The sequence below is a fragment of the Canis aureus genome, chromosome 17 (assembly GCF_053574225.1).
Source record: "Canis aureus isolate CA01 chromosome 17, VMU_Caureus_v.1.0, whole genome shotgun sequence".
Taxonomy (NCBI): Eukaryota; Metazoa; Chordata; class Mammalia; order Carnivora; family Canidae; genus Canis; species Canis aureus.
This window is the reverse complement of record NC_135627.1, coordinates 21,435,306-21,447,550: the sequence shown is the minus strand read 5'-3', so window position 1 is coordinate 21,447,550 and position 12,245 is coordinate 21,435,306. Positions and strand designations below refer to the sequence as shown.

Sequence of the window (12,245 nt, the reverse complement as noted above, 5' to 3'; positions counted from 1 at the left end):
GTGTATATACTACTGGTAATTATGTATTTAAAATACTGATTTTGCATATATATATATTAGGGTTTTTTTTTGCATATATATATATATATATATATATATTAGGATTTTATTTATTTGGGAAAAAAAAGATTTTATTTACTTGAGAAAGAGAGAGACCACAAGCCCACACACAGTAAGCAGGCAGAGAGGGAGAAGGAGACTCCCATCCTGAGCAGAGAGCCTGATGTGGGGTTCCATCCGAGGACCCTGGGATCATGATCTGAGCTGAAGGCAGATACTTAACAGACTGAGCCATCTAGGTGCTCCTGACTTTGTGTATATTTGTAATATTTATAATATGTTCATATATATTTTATGGTAGTAAATGATAGGACAGTATCTACATATATTTTATGTACTTGTGGCATACCTAGCTTTTCCAATATTTTTAGGGTACAGGGTATACTGATGTTTTCAAATTGAAGCAAATGTCTAAGAAATTCTCCAGTGTCTTTATTGAAAAAAAATCTACGTATAAGTGGACCTGTGCTGTTCAAACCCAAACCCCTTGCTGTTCAAGGGTCAACTGTAGTGTCTAGCAGGATACCAATGATTTATGTCAGTAACAATGCAGGCTATGAGTTTACCAATTTGATTGGCTAATTGTATGAGAATATTACTAGTTATGTGATAATTGTGCAGTTCAGTAGTATACCTTAATGTATAAAGTATTGCAAATTATCATATATTTTAGTGGGACAAATAAGGTAATATAAATGAATAATGCTGAGTACTGTGTTAGAGGAGTATTAAAAGCCTTGGAAGTTCAGAAATGGATACAATTACTTTTTAGTATGATGGTGGAGATATCAGGCTAGGTAACTGGGAATCCAGAAAAGCTGCATTAGAGAGGTTATGTTGAGATTAATCTAAAAAACAAGTCAGAATTTCATGTTTCTTATTCTAAAATTATCTCCATCTCTTAGCCCCTCTTTTGACATTGTTGTCATCTAACTCTTCTTTGTTGGCCTTTTCCATTGAGCAAATGGTGAAATAATGAGGTAAAAATATCTTTATTTTAGTAACTGCTTTGTTATTCTTTCTTCACCTTGTTTTATTTTATTTTCCTTCACAGTAAAAAGTATGGTAATAGTAACAAGTTTAAGGAAGCTTAAACTCCCTTTTTGTCCTTCCTTATCTACTAGGATCTATATTTGCTTCAGACATTCGCTAAAATTTCACTACTTCTAGAACAACTTTCCTCCAGTACCAGCACCTGTTTGGATCAGAGCTCCTTCTACATAAAAACTAACAGTTTCATGAGTAAATGTAGAGACATTTGACATTTAGCCTAAGGAATAGGACCGAAATATGTCTGTTAAATATTCCTAATACATACGTACTCTGTGTTTCTGTGTATGATCATTTCAAAAATAGGAATTTATAATCTGCCCTGAGTTTTCTATAATCAGGGCCCAAAATATGCAATGTGCTCAATATGTATTGAGGTAATGAATAAGTTCAAAATGCATAAAAGGAAAAGTGTACACAAATAAGAAACTACAGGAAAATAAGTAAACTAACATGAATGTAGTAACTGAACTTAAAGTTCAGTTGTGTGATGACAGGTGTCCAGATTGCAGCCGATTGGGTCAGATTGAGTCCAAGATTATTTTTTCTAGATTATGAAGAAAAAACTTCAGCTGAGGTGATGGCCTATTCTTTAAAGTCCATGTCATGTTTAAGTTTGTTTTTTTTTAAGACAGCTTTATTAAGGAGTACTTGGGTGGCTCAATGGGTTGAACAACCAACTTTTGGTTTCAGCTGGGTCATGGTCTCAGATTCATGGGATCAAGCCCTGCATTGGGCTTTGTGCTCAGTGGTGAGTCTGCTTGGGATTCTCTCTCCCTCTCTCTTCTTCTTTTTATTTATTATTTTGTAGTTTTTAATGTACAAGTCTCTCATCTCCTTGGTTAAGTTTATTCTTAAGTATTTTATTCTATTAGATGTTACTGTAAATGGGATTATTTTCTCAATTTTCTTTTCGAATGGATTGTTGTTAGTGTACAGAAATCAACTGATTTTTTTTTTTTTAGAAATCAACCGATTTTTATGTTGATTTTCTATCCAACTTTATTGAATTTATTCTAACAATTTTTTTGGTAGAATCTTTAGGGCTTTCTACATATATGATCATGCCATCTGCAAACAGATATTTTTGCTTCTTCTTTTCCAATTTGGATTCCTTTTATTTCTTTTCTTGTCTAATTGACCTAGTAAGGGCTTCCAATACTATGTTGAAAGAAGTGGCAAGAAGAGGCATTTTTATGTTGTTCCCACTCTTAAAGGAAACACTTTCAATTTTTCACAGTTCACTATGATGTTAGTTTTAGGCTTTTCTTATATGGCCTTTATTATGTTGAGATACGTTCCTTCAATATTTACTTTTTTGATTGTTTTTATCATGAAAGAGTGCTGAATTTTTCCAGATGCTTGTTCTGTATATGACATCATGTGATTTTTATCCTTCATTCTGTTAACATGTGTCACAGCTATTGATTTGTATATGTTGAGCCATTCTTGCATCCTTGAAGTAATTCCAATTTTTAAATTACAGAGGTTAAAATTTTAGATTTAAATAAGAATTTTATTATTTATTGCATTTATAAAGAGTTTATATGAAATTCACATAATAGTTTAAAACAAGTATAAATATTATATATTGAAATAATTGATTAGGGTAAAGAAACCAATGATTAAAAAAAAAAAAACTGGACACTTTCTTTTGGGGATAGGATTCAGTTGTGGTCTCAGTGTTTACGTTAATATAAATGAAAATCTCCAAAGAAACATTTCTAGGGTCTTGAAGTGGGTAAGTGCCAAAAAAATGAAAGGTAATCAGAAGAAATAGATACTCTGCACCTAAAGATTAGATGTAACACTGATAAGTTTCTGGGAATATGTGTCAAAATACATTTCATGTGTAAATATATATATATAAATATATGTGTTTTTAGGATTTTAGTTTGAAATTTTGTTTTATCCCATTCTTCCATCATTTACTATTATTTCAAATCATAATACCTAATAGGATAAGATCTTGAGAAATTGTTTACATTTTATAATATAAAAGAAAAAGGCAAGATGATTGAATTTTTTCCAGAATAGACATTTCAAGTAACTATCAATTTGAGAAAAAATGGAAACATTGATAATAATCATCCAGTTTCATTAAAGGATAAGGAAAAGTGCATCATAATACATTTGTCAGATTGACTATTTTAGTGATGGTACACAATTTTTGTTGAAGAAGCTCTGTTATTTGGAAGAAATATCACCCTATTGTGAGAATGGGAAAGGAATAATTACAATATATAAATTATCCCATTAGTTAAGAGATATGTTAAGAAGACACAGTTGCTTCAGTAACTCCAGATTCATTTTTTGCCACATTCTCCTAACATATAATTAGGAGGAATATACCACATAGAAATCTGGGACACTTAATGAAGCCATATATTGTTTTTAATTATACATTTAGGTAAACATAATAGCTAATGTCACTTTGGACTACATTAATTTTGCCTTTTTTTTTCCTTTGTATTGGAAGTATTTTAACTGCTTTGATTATGCACCTGCAACCCTTCCTTTATCACTGTCAAGAACATAAATCATAAATAATAAATAAATATATTTTCTAGTTACAGTTATGTGCTTGCTATTCATTAAAAGTGTATCGGCCTGGATAGTACAAATATAATAGACTAAATTTGTCATTCTTAAATGAAAACAATCACCACAAGAAGATAGGAAGATATAGAAAATGATTTAGAGGTATACTGTATAGTTCACCTAAATTTATGACTTTGACTTTGGTTTTATAGAGAATGTTTTGTTTTCTTTTCCACCTCATTTTAATTAGTTGCATTATTTTATCAAGTGGGGCTGTGTTGGTGGTTGACAGATATGTAAATATGAAGTGGCTTCAAGAACATTCACTTATTTCTGTAGTTAATATTTTTAAGCTCTCTGTTGTAGAATTAAGCTTCCCTGAAACGTAACCTATGTGATGCATGAACAAATAACTGTTTTTTCAAATCTCAGGCAATTTATATAATGCTATCAAGACTGTTATCATTTATTTAGATAGCCCTCTCCCTTGGAAAATAGTGTCCCTACATTCATCACTTAAAATGATATAATTCTTTTTTTTTTATGATTTTATTCATTTATTCATGAGAGACACAGAAAGAGAGAGGCAGAGGCATAGGCATAGGGAGAAGCAGGCTCCATGCAGGGAGCCTAATGTGAGACTTGATTCTGGGACTCAGAACCAAAGGCAGACAGACGCTTTACTATTGAGCCACCCAGGCGTCCCTGTTACAATTCTTTGAATAGGGCGGCCCGGGTGGCTCAGCGGTTTAGTGCTGCCTTCAGCCCAGGGCATGATCCTGGAGGCCGAGGATCGAGTCCCACGTCTGGCTCCCTGCACGGAGCCTGCTTCTCCCTCAGCCTCTGTCTCTGCCTCTCTCTCTCTCTCTCTCTTTCTCTCTCTCTCTCTGTGTGTCTCTCATGAATAAATAAATAAAATCTTAAAAATAATAATAATAATACTTCTTTCAATATTTATAGTAATTGTAACTTAAAAGCTCAATGTTAAGAGTTTATAACATATATATTACTACATACATATGCATATATATAACTATAGCAAGTCATCATATCTTCCTCCATTAATATATCTGATTTGAAATATTTTAAGAAAAATTTAGACATCATCAAGAAGTGAGTAGAAACATCAACTCAGTGGCAGTTGATACATAACCTAGTATAAAATACAAAATTAAAAAAAATATATATGATATACACATAGGATATATACTTTCTAAAATTAGTAAAGCAGCAAATACCATACTGTGGTCAAAAATTGTATTGCATGGTAGTCTCTTATCTTTAGGAATGCATTCCAAAGACCCTTAGTGGATGCTTGAACCCTGAGTAGTAACGTACCATACATATTGCAATTTTACCTCTGCATACATACCTAATGAACTAGTTTAACTTATAAACCAGGCACAGTAAGAGCTTAACAATAATAAAATAGACAATTATAACAATATACTGTAATAAAACTTATGTGAATATGGTCTCAAATCTTACTGTATGGTACTTCCTCTTCTTGTAATCACATGAGGGAATAAAAGGTCTATGTGTCGAGATGAAGCAAGATGAGTGACATAGGCATTGTGGCGTAGTGTTAGGCTACTATTGATCTCCTGATGAGTTTTCTGAGGATCATCTGCTTAAGGACCATGGCTGACAGTAACTGAAACCTTGCAAAGCACAACTGCAGATAAGGGGGGGACAGATGTATTAGCTAATGTATCTTAGAAAAATAACTGCATTTCCCTAATGAAATTAAACAAAGACCAAGAAAGGCTATATTTAAATTGGTGAATCTAAAATTTTGGTTATGTGAGAAGCATTGAGGATCTTATTAAAGATGCATAAATACCTAGGTAGTAGAATTCATGATGTCTGGGATAGGGCTGGCTTTCTCAATTTTTATAAATATACTCTATAATTAATTCTATAATTAAAGTCTATAAATTAAAATGCATTTACGAATAATAAATGTATCATCTCAATGTAACAAATGAAACTTTTCTAATATAGTGAAATTGTTTGTATAACAATGATTATTTGCTCTTGGGCATTTCCTCAGGGGTAACCATGCTCCTCAATCTGTGGTAATAAAGATAGGAGAAAATATTACAAGCCTTCTGGATGCAGAATATATTCGACTAAAAGGAAATAGAACAAAATTATAACTTTATAGTGCTTTCTAACTCTACGGGCAGAGAACAATTTTCCCATAAGCAGAGAAATTACAAACCTATATATGATCTTTGTATGCAACTTGATCTCTCCACTCTGTGTGATCCAGGCAATTCTTGTGCTTTTGGATTAACAATGTAAATAACTCTCAGAAGCTATTACCTCAAGAATAAGATGAGTCATTTACATTTTTTATGTTAATCAATTTAGCTTGCTATATTTTAAATTTCAAATAATGTTCCTATTTTGAAGTGCATTTGCTAACTAAAGAACGTTTTGGCTGGAGGGCATAGAGGGGGACTTCTGTTACTTCTGGAGGGCAGCAATATATATTATGTCCTCAGAGGAAGGAGGAAAGAGGATTATTGAAAGAGACTGGAGAGAAACTGTAAAGGTAATATTTAATATGCTGATTTTTTTTTGTCTGCATGGATGAAGATGGGTAGTCCACATGCATGTCATTGCAAAGATATCCCGCATCTGGTTAGATGCCTTTAGGGGCTTGGGAGATCTAATCTGATCCTTTGAAGGCATTGACTGCCTGTGTTTATTTTTACATAACAAATATGTAAAACTCTTTATGGAAAAATGAAGTATGCAAACCACTTTATGCAATTGTTTTGATTTTTCTTCTAAATTTAACTATTATTAAGGATTTGCCCAAAAATACATTACTGAAAGCTGAGACTCTGCTGATAATACATAGGCTTGAGTCCATCATTAACCACTTTGGAACATTGGTGCTATCAGTAGCATATTCCTGAAAAGGTCTTTTAAAGCTTATATATTTGAGGTTAGAATATAGACTAGAAATGGTTTAATACCAGTGATGTGTTTGCAGCTACTTTTGTATACTTTATTTGTATTCTCCCACAGTTACAAAGACCAACCATGATGGATTTTGGAAATGTAGAACTATTTTTTTTTTTTTGTAGAGCTATTTTTTAAGTATTATAATGTATATGGTTGTATACAGGTGTATATGTATAATGTGTATGACATAATGCTGTAATAGTATATAGCCATATGTGCTTTTTGGATTTGCTTCATTTGGGGGTTTTATAGATGTTTTATTTTTGCTAGGAAGTAGTAACTAAGATTATTGTACCAAATGCCATAATTAATTTTACATGTATTAGCTATAATGTGATTTGCCTGTGTATCTTTATAGGTAAATTTGCTACTTGGAGATTTTCTAGTGCAAAATGAACATTTCCTCACCTTTGTAGCTGTGGTATGCTGCTATTATGTATTATGCATTAGCATAGTTATTTATTAAGTTTGACACAGGTATTGATCTGAGAATCCTGTGGTATTTTCACAATGTCTCTAATATGTTAAAGTTTTGCCATTATAAGTATATTTGGCATATTCCTTTTCTATTTTTCTATAAAGAGTTGAATCTTAAACTTTTGGGTATACCTTAACCTTCTACAAAAGTTCTATTTTGAAAGAAAATACCAAATTTTCACATGTACCAAAATGTATGATTATGAGGGGAATTTGTCAAGAATTTCTTTACCTATTTTTTAAAGATTTTATTTATTTGAGAGAAAAGGAGAGAACGAGTGCAGAGGAAGGGGCAGAGGAAGACTCAAACTCCCCATTGAGCCGGCATCCTGACAAGGGGCTCTATTTGAGGACACTGAGATCATGACCCGAGCCGAAGGCAGCTGTTTAACTGACTGAGCTCCCCAGATGTCCCCCAAATTTAATCACCTTTTGAAAATGTCACTTCTGAGTGGTTTTTTGCTACCCAATTTTTTCATTTGTCACATATATTGCTGCACACTTCAAAAAATTATAATCTTTGAGTTAATCTGATTTAATTTCCATAAAGGTCCAAAAAGACTTTAGGAAATGTGATGAGTTTTTGTTTTTGTTTTTTTTAATTTTGATACATGAATCATTTTAGAACTAGGACAGCATAAATAAATACAACTTAAGATGTATTATCTATTACTGAACAGACACCATAAGTCACTTAAAAATCTTCATCTAAGAGATCACTTGGTGGCTCAGCTGTATAGCACCTGCCTTTGGCCCAGGGTGTGATCCTGGAGTCCCGGGATCAAGTCCTTCATTGGGCTCCCTGCATGGAGCCTGCTTCTCCCTCTGCCTGTTTCTCTGCCTCTGTCTCTGTGTCTCTCATGAGTAAATAATAAAAGAAAATCTTTAAAAAAAATCTTAATCTAAGAGGAATATTGTAGTGTTCCATAACAATGTGTGAATTATTATCATCATAAATAATATGTGAATAAATTATTTTTTCAAGAAATATTTATTTTCTTTTTGAAAACAAAATAATCATCTCAATGCAAGCACCATGAGAAGAATTTTTCTGTCCTTATTTCCACTCACTGGCACATCTTCAGCATTCATCAATTTGTGATGCATATAATTTGCTCAATATTTACTGAAGAAATAAATACACGTCGCCAAATTTGACCAAATACTTTTATATATTTTTATTAATAAAAGGAATAACATAGAAACCATTTCCTAGTATTATTTTTAATACTCCTTTGTTATAAAAAATCTTTTTGTGCTATCACACCTTATTAAAGCAACAAATGTTTATTGACTCCCTGTTGTGTGCCAGTCACTGTGTTATATGACAAATGAGTCAGGCTTGTTACGTGTTAGAGATGCCACACATGTTTGCATATTGGCACACTAGTAAAACATGGCTTATATGTAAATAATTCCTCAGAACTGAAGTCTTTTCTTTCATAAATGTTTGTAGGGAAATATAGGGATTTCAAGTTCCTTTCATTCTTTGTTCATTCTCTTTTCTTTGCCTAAAACGTAAAGATGAATGCATCCAAAATTGTTGTGCAAACTATCCTATGATATAAATATTAGTTTTTTTGTTGTTGTGAACCTAGAAAATTATAGGCTGTTTCCATAGATTATTTGGGCATCGTGGTATCTTCTAAAAATATACCTTTAATGTTTCTATTTCATGGAATCTCTTGGCTATCTTGCATTTTAGTGAGTTCCATGCTCTCTCCTCATCACAGAGAACTAGACTGTCCTCTACTTCATTAGCAAGGGAGGAGATTTTGCAGTTATGTTTTTCTTACTGTCTAATATATCCTCAGGAGCACAAAAATATATTATATAATTGTGTAATACAGCAAGCTTAGAGCTTTCTTAAAGTAAAATGGTATCCATTCACAAGAAAACTGGTTATTATCTCTGTCAGAATATCTGTAAGAATAATGACAAAAAATCAGGACTAAGCTAACTGATGCTATTTTTATCAAGTGTTCTTATCATTTATCAGTGGGCCTCTGAATCTATGACAGCACAGATTTTAGGAAAATCCCTAGGTGATGGCAGGATTTATTGGCAAGCTACACAGTTAGCACAGCTGGAATTATCAAATGACCTAGAGCCTGTAGAATCATCAGCTTCCTGGTTTGCGCATTCAAACAATTCAGGTCAACAAGACTGCTGTATGTGAGTATAATGAGGCCATGTGCAGACATTTTAATCTTGTAACATTAAGGTGTTATTATAATATACATCTAATTTGGCAAAGTTTTTAGTCTACAACTAGATTTAAAAAGCCTTCAGACATTTGAAATTAATTTCTCATACCCAAATACTACCTTAAAAAACAGAAAAGTACTCTATGAATTAGATGTGGGCCTGCCAAAGTAATCAGGATATATTTCTTCTGCTTGCTCAATTAAAAAAAAAAAAAGGCATGCTACAAATATGAATATCTAAAATAGAAGGTTTAACCCAAGAAAGCAAAGTTTAGTGTTTTGGAAAGAGAATTTAAGTCATCACAATAACAACAAAACAAAAAATTACATTCTAAACTGCCTTTAACAATTTTATTTTCTTTATTAAGTTGGTTGTAGGGTTCAGCAAAAAAGAGTAACACTTTACAATAACATTTTAGGACACTTTCACTGTTTTCAAAAGGATACTTTTGTTAAGTGAAGAAACCTGAGATTGCACAAATGAATTTTTGGCACCTGAGATGTATTTGGACGGTCTTTCCACCAGGTATTTTGCAGTGTCATTAATTGAGCATAGGGGGAGCATGTGCTATGGGAAAAGTGCTGTGCTTGGTAGGCACTATGAGGATACCGAGATGGGTCAAATATCCTTGCTATCCAGAATCTCAAAGCATGTTTGGAGACTTTGAAGTCCTATAAATATGGTAGCTGGACAAAATATGCAAAGTCTTATTTTTAAGGGATGAAAAAGATTGATTGAAGCTAAGAAAAGCAAATGTGAGGGAATGGATTTGAATTGTGTCTCAAACATTGATAAGCCATTTGAAAGCAATACTTGGTAAGCTTTAAAGTACTAAATGAGGTTGAGAAGGGAGAATGAAAAGGAATTACAAGAATAGTAAGTTGATCAGCTTGATAGGAGATGGTGGAGGGATGGGGTAGTTTAACAAGATTTCAGAAGCATAGTTCCTTAAGGAAATATTGGATATTTGCATATTTCAGTACTAACTATAACTACAGTATTACTCTAGACAATCATAGGAACATAAAATGAGGTATGGTAGGTATATTAAAGATAATATACTCCTATACCCTTTATACTTTGGAGTCTCCAGTTTGTATAGCACCCCCTGACCTTTCACAATAGGTAGTTGTGGGAAAATTGTCTCTGTAGGAGGTTTTGAAGATTCAGAGTAAGAGAGTTTTTATTTGTTCTATGCTCAAAGAAACCAAGTTCAAGGTTTTAAATGTGGTTTGTCCTTGTACAGCTAGAGACAATGACCTTGTTTATGAAAAACATAATAAGTTGGAACGTGGATCCATTTCTACTTTTTAAAACAAGATAGTATATTCTAGTATACAATGTACAAAATACACTCAAAAGTGAAATGTTCATTCATACAGTAAATAAATGGTAAATAACTTACCAGAAAGGTAAAAATCATCTCTAGGCTTATGAGAACATTATATTTTTAATTTTTCTTATAGTGAATTTTATGTTTCTGGATGCTATTTCCTCTTTTTTTTTTTTCTTGCACTGTTAGATTTAGCTCTTACATATGATTTTAATGAGATGGAGCTTTATTTTTCATTACTTAAACAGTTTTAGATTACAGATAATGATGAAATAGAAAAATATTTATATGATAGTTGATTTGAATGAGCCCATCATAATAACATGCATGCCATATTACTTCACATGAAACAATGTATTCAAACCAATATTAGATTCAGCTTGTCATGTGGATCTGTCTACATAAAGGACAGTGACCATCTCAACCATCTCAACTGCTCTGTGGTGGTTTTTTAAAAATTTTGTTTGGGTTTTCTTATATTTGGCATTAGAGCCATTGATTGCAGTTGTTTTTTCACATATACACCCATCTGTTTAAATATTTTCACTTATTTGTGGCCTTTGCCACTTCACTGAAATATTTTATAAAGTTCATATCAAATACTAACTGAAAGTATCCTGTAAAATAAGGTTCTTAAGAAAACTGTTAAAAATTCCTGCCCATAGGCATTGCAAAACATAACCACAGACCAAAAAAAAAATAAAAAATAAAAAAATAAATAAAAAGAAAGAAAGAAAGAAAGAAAGAAAGAAAGAAAGAAAGAAAGAAAGAAAAGAAAAAATCAATACACAGAAGGATGGCCTTTATATGGTAAGGTCAAGATTGCAAGTGAGTTCTAGAGATGGGAGGAAAGGTCGAAAATACATTTATGGTGAGAATTATTAGTATTTTCTCTATGAAAAAGCCTGAGTAAATTCGGCTAGGAAAAAAATAAAAGTCAGTACACAAAGATGTTAGGAATAGGAGGTCATTTTTATTCTTCCTAGTATAGAGGACCAGTCCGGAAGTTCTTCGTGTGTGTGTGTGTTTGTGTATTCCACCACATTCAGATTTGTTATAAAAATATTTTGGGGGACTGCAAACTAAGAGATGTGCACCAGAAAGGAGGGATTAGTAACTGGCCTGCAATCCATTTTCCTTGCCCTCATAAATTGTTATGAAGAAATAAAAAAGCAATACTGTGGTCAGACCTAAACAAGCTAATCTTACCTCCTGATGTTATTTACTAGTGGAAACAACATAGAGTTTTTATCAAATACTTTTAACAGGATATGCCTTGTATGTCTAAATGGCTTAAAACCTCAAAATTGTGGTTGTATAGGGCATAGACTGCTAGAAAATGTCAGTGACAGCTTGTAATTATCACAGTATAAATGAAGATATTGTATGACTAAAATGACTCCATTTATGTAGGTGATGCCCTGATGCATCTCTTGGGAACTTGCATATTAAATTTGAATAAGAGCTTGCTCTAACGTGGGATCTGGAAAGCTTCAGTGCTGGTCTCAGATGTTGCGAAGTTTGTTAACCTGTGATGTGTGATTGTCTGCATCCTTTGAACTATTAGTAAAACTTTGCTTAGGGTAAAAATACCCTT

General features: G+C 32.6%; 1 long non-coding RNA gene across 12 annotated transcripts in view; it reads left to right on the top strand.

Annotated features, from left to right (window-relative positions):
* LOC144287842 (uncharacterized) overlaps nt 1-12,245 on the top strand; it is a 435,194-nt gene that overhangs the window by 178,151 nt on the left and 244,798 nt on the right. The gene's annotated exons all lie outside the window — the stretch shown is intronic.